Genomic DNA, 16,333 nt, shown 5'->3' with positions numbered 1-16,333 from the left:
GGTGGAGGGTCTCCATCTCCACAGCTACTGCCAATGGAGGCGTTGGACTTGTGTCATCTCCTGTCGTGGCTGACTTGCTGGGTGGAGAGTGACCACAAGTAATTACAGAAAAATAGAGAGGAACATCTGGATGAATCTAGTTTCACCCAGCAACCACTGACATGTTTTGACTTTCTAACTGCTTTGATATTGTAAATATATTTAACCCCTTAAATCTGCCTCAAGACATATCAAAACCATAATTCATTTTCTCCTCCCCCTCCAGAAGGAAAAGAATGCTACACTTTATTTTGCCAATTATGTGAAATACTTAACAAAAACGCTATCCTGATGCACATCTGCAAGGACTGGCAATAGAGTCAGGAGATAGAGATACTCAACTGATAGCTGCCTGGCTACAGAGAAAGATACTTGTTTCTGCACTTAGCTGTATTAAGCTGTCTTGTTGCTCTCATGTATCACTTCAACAAGTACTTAAGAAAAAGAAAATAAAAATCAGTGCAATGAAATCTGCCTCTTTACATTTCAGTTTGAGTGACTGTGCTTTTAATTCTTTCTGACTTATGATTGGGTTGATTGCATGTATAAAACTAATAATACTGTAAACCCCCCAATTTCTTAGTATCTTTTCCTCCCTTCATGCAATGAACAGGAGGGTACAACCATTGGGGGAGCTGTGAAAGCATAATCCTTTTGCTTCAATAGGCTATGAACACTTGAGGTCTCCAATAACATTCTAGCAGCACATCAGGGATGTTGACAAGTAGAAAACACCAGTTATATTATGAAATTCATGTTTTTGGTTGGTTATCGTTTTCCAAAATCTCCTCGTGCACCACCAGATGTCCATAGAGGGCTATTCTAATATTTTGGATAGAAACTCTTGCATGTACAATCTCATCTGCCTTGTATAGGCATGTAACCTGAGAGTGAAATTCAAACAATTCAAGGTCAAAAGAGCAGTCCCACTAACACCAATACCTGATCTTTCTCAATCAGTGTGGAGAGGAAAATGTCTTGAAAGGTCTCCAGAAGGAAAGTTTCCATGTGGAAATCCTACTTTTCTGAGTATCTGAACTGAAGTTTGGTGAAAGGATGGTAAATATCTAAAATATGCAATAGATAAAATGCAAACATAGAGTAAATGTTGCACATCTTCATATGTATGTTACAAATCTTCACAGGTGACACCATATATCAGGACTCTACGGGGCAGAGGCTTGCTTGTGGTTTTGTTAATGATGAAATATGAACAAAGGACCTCCATATGGAACAGGCTGTCAAAAGAGAAAGGCTGAAAGGGTAGAAGACTTCCCTCACTGTGGCACAGCTCTCAGGGAAAAACACCTTCTTCTTCTGAAAAGAATTGATGCTTACCAATACAGAGACATAAAAAGGTCTACCCTGTGCATTTCCTAGACAGCTTTCTTCTTGGAGAACTTACCTGGGAATCTAGATAGAAGATTAGTCCCGGTCTAATAATATATATACAGCCTAGAATGCTTGAAAAACAAGGCAGCCTTCTGTGTCTAGCTTGGAGATATACATATTAACTTTTGTTAATATTCCTTACTTCTGTACAGCAGAAAATATTATATATTACAGCAGAAAAAAATATATATATACATATATATAAGCATGTTTATGACGCTATGTATTACATTTGGAGTAACTATTATAATAGACATTTTAGAGGCAGATACAAAGGGTACACCCCACAACTAGCCGTTGTCTGTATAATATTTGGCAGTCAAAGTCTAGCCTGAAAGAAAAAATGAGATTTTTTCTGGAGGTGTGATTACACCCACACCATCTTCCTTTTGTGTATTCCTCATTCTCAGGTACTGCAGAAGGTAACACAAGTAATATAATATAATATAATATAAATAATATATGTAATACAGTGCATACCCCATTACAGTGTGACTCAGAAGAACGAGTCCTGTTTCTGTTCAATGCTGCCCCAGAGTTCAATCTGTCCATAAAAAAAACCTTCACAACAGTCTTTTTAAGTGTATCATGTGTTTGTGAAAGCTCCAGTAGTGCAATAGAGATACCTCAAGCAAGTGAGTAAACATGTGGAAGTAATGTTACTCGTTAAGGATTTTTGATTCTGTAATTTTATAATTTCATTGTATGCAGTGATTAAATATACTATGTTTATTTATTTATTTATTTTTAAATAGGAAGAAAAAAAAATATTTTAACGTTACTTTTAAAACAGCATAGCTATAAAGTACACAAAAGTGTATCTGAGCAAAAACTCTGCAAAAGCAGAGTGCCCTCTTGTGGTGACTGGGACTGATAGAAAACAAGAATTTATCTGTTGTCATGGGAATATTATACAATTAGAATCTTCTGTCTTGAAAGTGATTTCTATATATTAATTCGATTATTTTTGAGGAAAATTTGAAAAAAAATCATTAAGCTGAAGGAAATTTATTTAAATATAAACACTCCAAAGCATTTTTTGTCTTCCATTAAGTTAATGCTATATATTTTTCATCGATTTGAGACTTTTTTTTTTTTTAATGTTAGGAATATTAATATTTCAACTTTTAAAATGTATATTATTAAATTTTATTTATAAATTAGTTTAATTTTTAATAATATTTACCAAAAATATATATGAAACTATTGAATCATTAAGATTTTAAAGAACATAAAGGAACGCCACTATGAATGCTTACAGGGATTGTTAGTTTTCCAAAACACTCTTGTGTTCTTCTTTTAACATTTTTTCTCTCTCTCTATCTCTGATATGATGAATGTACTTCAAAAGATTTTGTATTACCATATTCTCAATTTAATAAAACATCAGTTTTATGAATATATGCTTTAATTTTAACATTAGAAAAAACAAACAAACAAACAAACAAACACAAAACATCTTGAGAATAAATATAATGAAAGCAAAAGGCAAGATCATTGAAGAATAGTTTCTAATTTTTTTCTCTTTAATTTCCAGACTTTTGACTTAAGTTTATATATTTGATATTAGAAAATAAGTATTGGTTCTTCATTTTCTTTACCTATTTAATAGCAATTTATCCTGTTTCAAAAGGTATATTGTCTGTATGTTTTTATGCTTACCACTGTACTTCTGAATATACACACATTCAGCATTACAACCTGTTTCTTTAACCCTTGGTATTGTAGTCATGTAAAAGAAATTAGACTACACAATTGTTACTTTTTTTTTTTTTTTTCCTTACTACATCTTCAAATGGTTACAGAAGAATGGAAATTGGCCCTCCTTTATTACAAAATAACATTGAATAATAAATTATTCAAATGAATCTTTATCTATACAATAATACAGACACAAGTTAAATTGAACTATTTAAGTAACATATTAAATGTACACCATTATTTAACTTAACATTCATTATGTGTGATTCTATTTTCAGCATTTAAATAAAATATATGAGAATATATTTTTTATAAGTTTTTTAAATACAAATATGTCACTTTCAATGTTGAAATCTTCAACCAATTAACATATGAAACAGTTCTTGGTATGACAATGTTTTCATTCAGCCAACAAAGAGATGAAAAAGGGAAAAAAAAAAGATGAAAAAAAAAGTTCTCATCTTTCAATAAATCTCTGTTCAAAAATTGCAATAAAATTTACTGTTTTATCAAGGCTTGCTGAAAGTTAGATCCAAAGAGTCACCAACATACCAGGACATCAATTTTAATATGTCATGTAAAGACAACATTGGAGCTAAAATCTGTGCTCAGCTATTTTGGCTTTTGGGAGAACATGGAAGGATTAAGTAACCACCAATTACTATTTTATTTTTTTTTTCCTCACCGTATTCTGTGGCATTTAGTGCACCTATTTGCATTAAGCCTGAGAAAGTATAATTTTTCATTACATTAATAGAAATGTGTATAAATAATAAATATATCTGGAACTTTAAGAAACAAAGAACACACAAAGAATACTTGCATATGCACATGAAAAGAAATTGCTTCCCACTAACATCACCAGGTATATATCTTTCTAATCATCAGGATTACATGTAAATATATGGTAATGCAAGAGGTCACGTTTTTGTTGTTGTTTTTGTTTGTTTGTTTGTTTTTTTAATATAACTATTTTTCCTAGCACCAGTTTTAAAGTGAATACCTTCACTTTTGAAAAATTTGCATTATTTTTCTTACTGATGAAACTATAAGATTTGCTGTGTGAGAGCTTTAATCTGTTAAAGGAATCTATTTTGATCAACAGAGGGCACTCTATGGTTTTCAAAGGGGCTTAATAGAAGCCTAAGAGGGTTGAGTAAAAGACGACTGAATATGGTTTTCGAAGAGTGTTTAGTACTGGTCAATCTATAATTTATTGGAAATGTTACTGATTTCTACAATAACATAGAGTACAGGAATGAAAGAGAACCCCATCATTTGTAAAGTCAGATACTAGGATTAAACCTGTGATGAACACAGTCAGCTCTTAGTTGCATCTTCAAAATTGTAAATTATGTGTAAAAGTTGTAACATACTCATGGTTAAAAGTGCACTTAGTAATGCACATTTTACCCTTGCCGATTGTTTAAAAATGTTGACTTCAAATATCCTAAGTGTAGACAGGTCAGAAACTACTGCTGTTCCATACAGGTTATTTCTTCCAGGTCATAAATAGGTTAGTTTCCTGGCACCAGGAAATGTTATGCTATTGATTTTACAGACCATTTTGATTTCTGTTGTTTGTTTATTTTCAAATCAAAATCATTGTACTTAAATCCAGACTTTGAAGGGATTTTTTATTTATTTATTTATTTTAGAGCAAATTAAGTATTTTTAGCGTATCTGTCTAGAAAGTGGTGAAGTAGAGTGGAGTAATCTAAGGAAGACATAACACAAAAAATACAATATAAAAATTCATAAATGACTTAGTATGTCAATTCATATAAAACTTTACAAATGACTTAGTATGTCGATTCATAGTAAAATGAGATAGAAAGCAAACTATGAGCATTTGGCAGGAGTACTGTATGCACAACTATCGTACATTAAGGTAGCATGCATGTATTAGTAGAAAGTCAAAAGATCATAAAAATTAAATAGAGAAACACAGGAAAGGCCCGGAAAAGACAGGAGTCTGATACTGATGCAGTTTTAAATATGTTCTTGATGTTGTTCAACAAAAACTTCAAGCATGGGATGAACACAAAGATGAGCGTACTTGCATTACACAGTATAGACATCTCTAGTTAGAGGTAAGATATTGAGGGTTAAGGCAGAGAAAAGAGTAGTAAATCCTCATTTTATCCATTAATCTATTTTAATCCCCATGGAATTGCTGTATATGTTTGTAATTACAGACAATAAGAGAGCCAGTGAAGAACTAGTCAAAGACTAGAGGGCAAATTCTTATCTCTTTTCCCTGAATGTGGAATCAATTGAGTGATTTTGGTGGTGCTGCTGGAAATGTGCATGGATCACAATTTAGCTCTAATAAGGAACAATAATACCTTTCTTGCAAAGCCGGCGAGTAGAAGTGAAAAGCTGTTTTCCTTGATTTAACACTTAGGTTTGCCAACAGCTGCTTCAACATTTATAGACATGGTACCCACTGACCACCAAATAACCATAAATTTATTTCTTCATATTTTTGAGTTGTAGGCATAAAAATAATTATGTCTGATTAAATCTATATTTGCTTTCACATTTTACTAACTCTGTCATAGATATGAATTGTTGAATTGTTGCAATGTATTATATCGAAACAAAAATCTCACAAGTTAGAGGCAGGCTCTCTCCAGAGGTTACAAAGCAGTAATTTATTAGGTGCAGTCAGGTTGCTGTATTTCACAGTTTCATTCCAGCTACAGTCCATGGTGTCTGGTACATGACAACATAACTTGGGGTAGCATGCTGTAGGAGATTCGGGTGCTCTTTTTGTCTCCAGGCTCCTGTCAGTGAACTGTTTTAACATAGAAATCCAGAAAAAAAAATATCTCTCTGTAGGAGAAAGAGACCTTCAGAATGCTGTTATGAAATATTGCTTCTTTGTATGACATATTTTCTCCACCTGGAAAATTAAGTTATGGCTAGTGTTCCTAAACACTTGTTTCTGTAAGAAAATGTGCATTCGTCTTGTTCCAATATGAAATCTGTGCGATGATAACAGACACTGTGCCTGCAAGTGTGGAGCTACAGAGACTGAATTTTGCTTCTTCCCGCTGAGCACATAATGCCTTTCACCACATAATATTTAACCTTATGTGTTCTACCACAGTCCTTGGTAACACTTCATTTTAAGTGTGTCTGCATTATTAATTCATTTGGTATTCACTGTAATAACACTGATCATAATTAACTTGTTCTATAGCCTGGTGAATGTCGGAAGTACTTACATGGAATTCCACTGCAATTCAGCATTAATTAATGTACTACCTAATTTTTGTACTGAAGCAAGCATGTGTAATCTGTCTCACGAAGCAACTACTTTAACATCTCATAGTGATCTAAATATTTGGAGCATAGGGGTGTTGTGAATACGTTGGACATGTTCATTCTCCGAGGAATATTGTAGATACTGCATGGAGAAATTATGCAAGAACAACATTGTCTAAAATACAATACACACAACGTACTCTGCATGTCATTAGGTAAAGTATATTGCACTGCATTTAATACTGAGAAGTATATTTCTTTCTACTTTACAGTACATGCAAATAACCATACTGTATTTCCAGAATTAAAAGGAAATCTATACAAGAAATATCTTTACATTTATTTTTTTTCTTCTTACTTTTCTAAAACTATACACCACTATACATATTCATATATAGCAGCTGAAGTGATTTTGTTATATTGAACACTATGTAACAGCTTAACCAACTTGTTTAAAGCAATGTCATTGTGAACTAAATCTACCGTAAACTAAAAACAAACATAAATACTTTTTAAAAGGGAAGGTAAATGTGAAAATTAGCACAATGTAAAATAAAAATACATTTCAAAGCAACTTAGTGAAGTACATATACTGCTACTTGATTTCAGTGCACCCCTTAAACTACTATTTTCAGGAACTCAAGTTTGTGGGGGAAACTGAGCCTATGCAATAACGAGACAGGCATCGTCTCAGCATGAAAACTGGTTTTATTTCAGAATGACCCACTGTTGCTTATTTTCTAATGATGGAGATGGCATATATGTGTAAAGCATATGTATATATTCTGCATTCACACAAAACCAGATCATATCAACAAAATATTTGGGATGTCTGCTTCAGCTTGTTTGATATTTCAGGTTTTGTGTGGGAGTGCATGTGAATTTTTCCTTTTTCTATGCTAAAAAACACCTTGGTTATAAAATATAAGTTTGAAAACTGAAAGCAATGCCATATAATATAGGCTGTTGCCTCATGTTTAAATCACATTCATTAAACTAACAGTCCACAAAGTCCTCTGAATGAATTTCTCTTGGTTTACGTGAAGGAACCAAGGGAATTTAAAATAAACAGAATTCAGCCAGTAAATGTCTTAAAATAATATTGATTTCTTTTGCAGTCCAAACCTGTACTGTGGAACACTCTCAGAATTGGAAATCAATGACAAAATTTTAATTGACTTCAACAAGACCAGGCTATCATCTATTAAATTTAAGATTGAAACCATGCTTTATTTTTTTATCCAATGCACTGCAAATCATAGTTTGAATAGAGATTTTCTCATCTTTAATAAGTAACTATGATTTCCATTAGCAATAACAGGTGTTATATAGTAAGTGGAAGAGGAATCCCAATACTCTATGCAATGTTAACTAGTAAGACAGAAGATATGAGACAGCAGAGATTTTCAATATTTTATTTCTTGGAACTTCCAGGGTTGTTTTTTTGTTGTTGCTGTTGGTTTTGTTTTGTTTTGTTTTTGCCTTCAGTATGAAAAGCAGATCTTTGAACACATAGGAACAATGAGAAAATATGACTTCAGAAGAAAACACAGCATTTAGTTGATTACTTCTTCAGTAGATCTGTCACCGTGGCTACTTGAAGGTCACGAAGGGGTGACTTTCTGCTTTGGAAGGTGAACTTAAAGGCATTTAGGTGCCCATTTTAGCCACCAGTAAGTTTTCATAATCTTTAAATGTCAAAGCCCTGAATTCAGCTCCCTAATCTGAACAAATATACCTTTCACTCTGTGCTTCCTATTAACCTATTTTGGATTTTGGAGTCTTCATTTTCTAGAAGTATTAAAATTTTTCCTCACATGTTTGTTGGATTATATAGCCTGAATTTATTCAGGCAACACCCTCCTAAGAAGGAAATTTGAGAGGCTCGCTGTTGCAATAAACTTTTTTTTTTTTTTTTTCCCCCCCTTGCCTGGTGATCATCACATCCTAGTAACTGCCAGAGCAAGAACTTTCAAAACCTTTCAGCTGAGTCACCAGGACAATATATTTTGTTTAATATTGAATTTCTGTAGTATTTTTCATATGGAATGAGAACTGGATCCTGCATCACGAAGATCAGCTCTCAGTTTGACCTTCCAAAGGGCTTGTTGGACCTTCATCTCATGAAGCTGTATCTAGTCACCTTCCTGGAAATACTCTAAATTCAGTTTCAGTATTGGTGTTATTCGGGTAAGCAGATGACTCTTTTTTCTCAAAGTTCTCTAAATAGTAATGATTTGAAATGTTTTATCAATCTCAAAAAGACAAAAAAAAAAAAAAAAAAACCACAACAAAAAAGCACTTTAAATACATAAGAGATCCAGGTGTTTTCTGTTATGCAGAGGAGCAGCAAAAAGGAACAGAGGAATATTAAATATCTTTCCTTTTCCTTCTTGCTTATGAAAAGAAACCTTCAATAAAAATTAGCTGGACTACATTATTTGGAAAACATGTCAGAGTACTAGTGCCAATAAAAGCAGTCCTTAGTAGGACGGGATTAGGTACTGTGATCAGAAAATAAGCACTTTCTCAATAATATAAAACAGATTAAAAAAAAAAAAATTAAAGCAAACAATAACTGTAAAGTTGTTAGAACAGAAATGGTGGAAAGAATGCTAAACATGTAGGATTGGTATGAAAAGAATAAACAGAGTTAGGGGAAAACCACAGAATCGATTAACCCTGCAAAAATTTCCTACTAAAGTAGTGTTTACCATAGTGGGATAGTCACATGTTAATACAACATTTAATTATAATACTTATAACCTCAGTGTCAGCACAAAAAGCACATTCTTAAAAAATTATATAGAAGGAACATGAATACAACATTGTCATATGCTTTCGCTTCATTTCTGATGTGTTTAGTTTTTCTTCACCAGTGGAACAATACTCATTTATCTTCCAGATAGGTACAGTTATTTATTATGATTTACTTCACAGTCAAAAAAACCTTTCAGAGATACTTGTGTTAAAAAAAAAAAAAAAAAAAAAAAAAAAAAAAAAAGATGGTACCAAAAAAATAGTTCTAGTCCAGAGACTAGAACTTAAACTCCTCTAGAGCATGAACCATGATAGCATCACGATAGCAAGATACAGTCTAAACATGAGATGTGGAACAGAAGAAAAAAAGGAGTAGTTAAAAGGCAAACAATATTAATCACATCTGATTTACAGTTCTTTTGCATTCACTTTATTCCAGTAACATCAGTGTTGCTTTCCTGATTTATTGCTATGCTGAATATAAAGTCAAAATATATATCTACACCCCACACTTCATTCAAATCTGAACTCAGCCCACATCTCACCCCCATCCTGCTGCTGTTGTGTCCCAGTACTGTGTCATACAGTCAGGGACATTTGCCAACAACAGGAGCTAAGCTACTGCAGCCATGATGGTATAAGGATGTAGGCAGAGAAAAATTTGAGCTGTAGTCAAGCCTGTGAGCACTTCTCATGTGTTTCAGTAATGATTGAAGTCTCCTTTCTTGTCTTTGTGCTGAACCACATTAGGGTGCTCTTGTGGTCAGTTATAGCTAAGAAACGGTTTAAAAATTATCCCCACGCACAGCTTCTCCTCACTGAGATTCTACCCTGAAAAGAAACTTTGAACCTGGGTCTAGATAGGAAGAGTAGAGCATTAGATTTGATTTTCCCAGGTGGCTTCCAGGAATGCTCTAGATAGCTGCCAGTCAAAGTTTTGAGAGATGAGAGTGTTTGGATGGTCTGTATATGAACATAGAGGTGGTTTAAAACCTCAGCAGAAAAGTGGGTCTTGAGAAAAGGAAAGCAGAAAGAAAACCTCCTGAGAAGATTTAATTTTTTTTTTCAACACCTGAGAAGGTTTTAAAATCACAAAGAATTAGTATCAATAAGACTATACCAATTGCCAATGACACACAGGACGTAATTGGATAAAAATAAGCCAAAAGGTTTGACTCGATGATCTTGAGGTCTCTTCCAACCTAGAAATTGATTCTGTGATTCTGTGATTCTGTGATTCAAAATAGATTTAAATCAGACAATGAAATAACAAAACGTAGACCAAAAATATTTTTTTCATACCTTGATCAATATTCACAATTCAAATAGATTGGTATCTAAGTCAAAAGTAAAATACTATTGAAAAGAAATATTTTTGAAGAAACAAAGTTAGTAACTGAACATACGCTACAGTCTAAAGCTCATGGATTTCTTATAGCAATCATAAAGCTTTTTCCGTTCCTCTTGGCTTAACCACATGATATCTGAGTTCAGTATAGTGACATATATCAGCAACATCTCTATTGTTCTTGCTTGATTTAGCATCTGATCTCCTCATATGTGTTAGGTGAAGCAGGTCTCCAAACTCAGATATTGGCATATCAAAAAAAATTTCTTGATGAGTCTTCTTCATCTTTTAATGCTAAGATTTCTGCTTTGCATGTGTAAGCATGTGTATTTCCTGTTAGGCTATGAATTTAGGCTCCCATAAGAACCTCCATGAAGCTTAATGTTTTTGATATTTTAGCTGTATGACTTTCATGAGCCTAAGAATATAGCCTCAGAATACCACCAAGGAGCGATGGAGCCTTTGTGGTGTTTTTAGCTTTAAACAAACAAACAAATAAATAAATAAACAAATAAAGGATGGTTAGAACTTTGTGAACAGTTTCTTCCAGAATTATAAGGTCTGTGGGTAAAACATCGATCTGAGAACAATGGTGGTTTTCCTGATCAGGGAAAGAAAAAATCAGTTCTAGGCATGAGGATACTTCCTAGACTTGACTAGGTTTTCCTGAGTGTGTACCCTCAGCTGCTGTGCGATGTCAGGTGACTCATTAACTACTTTAAGGTCCCATATGTAACACGAAAGTCCTAAACTTTAACATGATTCCTAAACTTTCCCATAATCTCTAGAAAAACTAAACTCCTTCCCCAAGAAGCAGTGGGAGATTATTAAAAGAGCTGTTTTATATCTCTTTCATTAGGTAAGACTACCTAATGCTGTAATTGCACTTAATGCAATTGCATGCTGCAACACTGCTGTAACTCCTGTTTTCACAGGTTCTGCCATTATAAACTCATCCATGCAGTACCATTGGAGGAAGCTTGAGTGAGTCCTACTGACTGTGACTATTTTTTTTTTCTAGCAAAAAATGACACTTCTTTGCATGGATGCTGTGAGCAACACTTCACAGCAGTGCTGTCAGTCAATATTGATTATGAGCCTACAGTAAGTGTCCATAGAAGTCCCATGCAAATGGTAATGGAAGATTACTGTTGCACACTTCTACCACACCCTCTTTTCTATCTGTGTCTGCCTTAATTTGTGCTCACAAATTCATTCTCCAAAGCTGAAGGAAAACAAACAAATAAACAAGCAACACTAAGATGCCACATATCCACATGAGAAAAGACCCTTTACATGTAAGGCTACTGTTTAAGCTTCAGCTCCCTAGAAACACCAACACTCAAATGAAATCCTGATATTTCAAATACTGCCCATGATATATGAAGTTCTCAGAACTGAGGTCTTGAGCTGGAGGTTTTTCCCAGTTGTACAGTAGGTTGGAAGGTTTTACACTGACATTTTTTTTTAGCAGAGATTTGTGACGTGCATGTTTGGAGATGTCCTCAGACAGTAAGCTTTTGCTTGCCTTGGGGTGCAATCTCTACATAGCAAATTCCTTTGGAGTGAAACTAAATCAGAGGTGGCATTAGCTGAGCAGCTACTGCTCTAACTGCTAGTGGACATCTAGACCACAAGATTAGAGGTGAAAACAACAACAAAAATAAATAAATAAATAGATAGATAGATTGTTTTCTGTTTGAATATTTCTTCCATCCCCTCCTCTAGCAGCTGCATAGCATCACAACAGGAGCTGAGTTAAAATACTTGGTAGTCCTACTCTTCCCACCACATCAGCTGTATCATCAATGAGTGAAAAAGGATATCGTTAGCACAGTGTATGAGATGTCTTTTTTATTATTATTTTCCTGAGAACTTTTTATTTTCCAATGTTTTGTATGTATTTAATCCTTATGCTTTTAAAAGACGAAGAGGAAAATGTGCAATTTTCCTGCAATTTAATGCAAAGAAAAAATGGGAAAGGGAAATGGACTGTAAAAAAGTACAAAGGAATATAATGCATTTTTGACCTGAAGTTTTAAAAACATTCATGTTGGTTTTTTTTGAGCTTGGGCTCAACCAATGCTCATGCGCACTAGGAAATATATGTTTGTAGGAAGAATGTCATACAAGATTACATGTAAGGACCATTCGTAACTATGGATCTGCTTTTTTATTACATGGTTAGATAAGAAATGTTTTATATTTTTCAGGAGCCATGCAGCAAAGAATTTCATATTCATTGCACCACTTAGTAGAGATAACATGTGAAGTATCAAACAGATCATTTCAACCTTGAACTCCAAGCAGCTCACTTGTAAGAATTCCTGCAACAAAGCATGAAGACAGGTGAAACACATCTTATGCTTTTTTTTTTTTTTTTTGTGTGTGTGTGTGTGAACTTAGAAGTCTGCCCTACACATGTGTGACTTCATCACCTTGTGTTGTGTTCCCTGTTTTCCTTCTATAAATATCTCAAACTTTTATGAATTCAGTCCTCCTGTGCATCCCAGGGAAGGGCAAGTAAGTGCTTGGTAGTTCCTTGTTGCTATTTAGCAAGATTCCTCTACCATAAATAGTTCTTCAAGACTGACAAAATAAACAAGGTTTTAAAAATGTCTTTAGATATGTAAAGAAGGTCTTAGGTACTCTCTGGAATTCATAGACGTGCCTTAGTGCCACCAAAATATAGAGGAATGATATACATAATCTACCTTTTTTTTTTTTTTTTTATCACATGTAATTTATATCTGTTTAACCATCAGAAACAGCCATATATATGAACTACAGGTTGTTCTCAAGCATATGTTCTATAGCACTAGCTATGCTTACTGCACACTGCCTTTTCAAGATCATCTTGAAGAATACAGAACTAAAAACTAAGCAGCCTTTCCATTAGTAATCTTCAAGTTCATGAGACTCACTACACTCCATCATTTCAAAATCTGAGTATATATTGAGATATGCTTTCCTATCCTGTTTTTTCAAAAAGATGAGACATATCTTATATTACTTCTAATAAAATTGACTATGTCATTTTTAGACATGAAAGAATGGCTTGAAATTCCCATTGATAAGAAAATAGTTTTATAAAAAATATACTTAAGTGCAATGTAGTAATAACATATGCAGCAGTCAAGATTTCCATTAAATTGTATGCTGCTTCAGAAAAACAAGCATTTAAATCATCTACCCAGGAAATAGGTTTATTCTTCTCAAAATTTAAGGGAAAAATAAATAAGTTTGATGGAAGAATTCATAGAAGCTGATAAGTTGTTGGTCCAGAAAAACAACAACAAAACATAAAGGACTACAACCCTGTTACCTCTGTTACCCTGTAACAACTGTTACCTCCTTTAAAAGGGAAGTAATGATGGAGTGAGTCCACAGGAAGTCCTTCCTAGCATGTGGTGAAGCCACAGCTGGAGAAAGAGCTGCAGTATTTGGCCTACACAGTTGTAGGCACCGAGGCCAGGGTCTGTGCCAGAACTGGGGACTGATGGCCAGTTCCATGTTGGTTTACACAATACCTGAATCTGCTGCCTCTGGACTTCAGTCTGCAGCTCTCTGACTGACCACAGCACACAGAGCTGGTGAGGTGGTGTGTCAGGTGGGCAGCTGAAGCTGAAAGTGCCATTTGTGAATCCTTGTGCCTGGGAAGAGCAGTCTGAAATTCCCAGGGGCCTTCAGCTTCCCAGGAGCAGCCAGCACACAACAGCAGTGAACTTCTGCCTCAAAAGTTAGCAGCACTTTCCTGTGACAAAGCTGGGGAGCAGAGTGCAGGGCAATGGCCCTCAAACCTATTTCAGACTCAGACTAAGGGTCAGCTCCTCCTCCCACATCAATCAACACCCTATATTATTCCCCATCCTCTCACCACTAAAGGGGAGCCCTACAGCTGGGATCAGAGCTTTCTTATTTAAACCACGTGAGGAGAAACAGTTTACTAAAAAGGTCATTCATTTCAAACTTTCCTGAACTAACAGCAGTGACTGAGTTATGTCACATTTGCAAGAGAGAATCCCAAGAGAAGCTGGCTTTCAATGATCACCATGAATTTTAGTCCTATCTTTGTGCTTAACCATATTGTGTCTAATTTTATACATGACTGTGTGCAAAGAGTGACTCATAGCCACATTATTTCAGCTGGAATGCCAAAGGGGAATCACATTCCAGGCAGCGATAAGATTTTCTGTAAGTTCCCTTCCTGAGCTCCTGCAAGGTGGGAGTTTCTCCTGTACCAGCCTCAGGGATGCTGCTCTTGGTTCTCAACACCTGCAGACAGGTAGCAGGGGAGAGCTGGGACCAGGAGGTGCTTTTGCTGTCTCTCATTGGTAGCAAGATAGCACTAAGCACTAATTATAGCTCCTGATTTTACCCATCTGTGCCACACAGAGATACTTACCAAACATGTAATATCAGTATTTGGAATGCTTTACATGTGTTAATGTCGCCTACTACTTTTCTGTTGCATTTATTCCTGGAGGGTCTACCTCAGTGAATCTACTCTGCATACTGTTTCTCATTTACTTGAGGTATGGTTGAATATGCTCAGTAAACTTCTGAAATGTCCCTTTACAAGGTAAGGTAAAAGAATCTTTGTAGCCATCATTAGATGTCTTCACCACAATATTTACTACTGCAATCAGGACAAAGCAAATGGATGTTTTTGGCAGCAAAAAGCAGCCTTAAAAAAGACAGTGAGTATTGTTGTTTTCCTTGCAAAGTATAAAATTCCTCAAAAATTACATGGTGTCACACTGCCTGCCATAGCTTATAAAAAAATGATGCACTGCCTTTAGTTTTATTAGGAAAATTACACTGTGTTAACTCTTTGTGTCTTTGAGGGCACGTCTCTGCATTGCTCAGTAAAGCTCGTTCCAGACAGATCCATACAATGTACATGGCACAGTGTAATGCTGTATGGAGAAGCTTGCTGTGGAAAGACTGGATCAGAGCACCTCATCGGCACTGCAGCCCGTGGTCTGGGAGCCAGAGTGCTCCTGGCTTGGGAAGAGGAAAGCTCAGGAGCACAAAGGACCTGCAGGAGAGCCTCGCTCTTGCTACTGCAAGAATGGAGGCATGGCAGCAAGGATGAAGCATTTTAATGTTTTCCTCAGTAGCAGCAGCCAGTTTGGGTTTTTGTTCCCTGGAATAAGCAAAATAGGTGGCATAGCAGCTCAGTACCAAAAGAAACTAGAACTGTAGTTAAGCACCCAATTTTCTAAAACCTGTCATGAAGCAGACCCACTAACTCCAAACAGAGCTCCATTGATGTGGCTGTCCTGCTCCTAGTGACAGGGAAGCCTGGCAGGTGCTCACACATGTTCTTGTGTAGCACAGACCTTCCCCAATACTCTGGGGCAATGGATTTTCACCCACATGTGCAAAGGATCCACTTTGTGAGGCTGTTGTTCAAAGTAGAAAGCTACAGGCTAGTCTAAGAAATGTTTGAAAGATTGACCTTATGAAAAGTACACTACCCAAACATTAATACAGCTCCCATAAAGCAAAGTTGAGTGAGACAACAAAGCAAAACCACAAGGACTGTATGCATCAAATATGTTTCTGCCTCTCACTCTACTACAGAGAAGGTGCTCCTGCTTAGAGCAAGAAATGTAGTTGCAGAAACAGACAGCCACTTCCTGCACACAAAGGAAAGATTTTCTGCATAAAATGCTATGTAGCATAAAATATTGTTTCAAGGATGCAAATTCTTGGTGTTAGCCCTTATGGCAACCAGGAAAACATGTAGAAGATGAGTCCAGATACACTTAAAAAAGAAAAAACAAAACAGAACTAACAAAATTTCTTAAAAAA

This window comes from Anas acuta, chromosome 2, assembly GCF_963932015.1.
Source record: "Anas acuta chromosome 2, bAnaAcu1.1, whole genome shotgun sequence".
Lineage (NCBI taxonomy): Eukaryota > Metazoa > Chordata > Aves > Anseriformes > Anatidae > Anas > Anas acuta.
The sequence above is the reverse complement of the archived record's forward strand: the minus strand, read 5'-3'. Positions refer to the sequence as shown.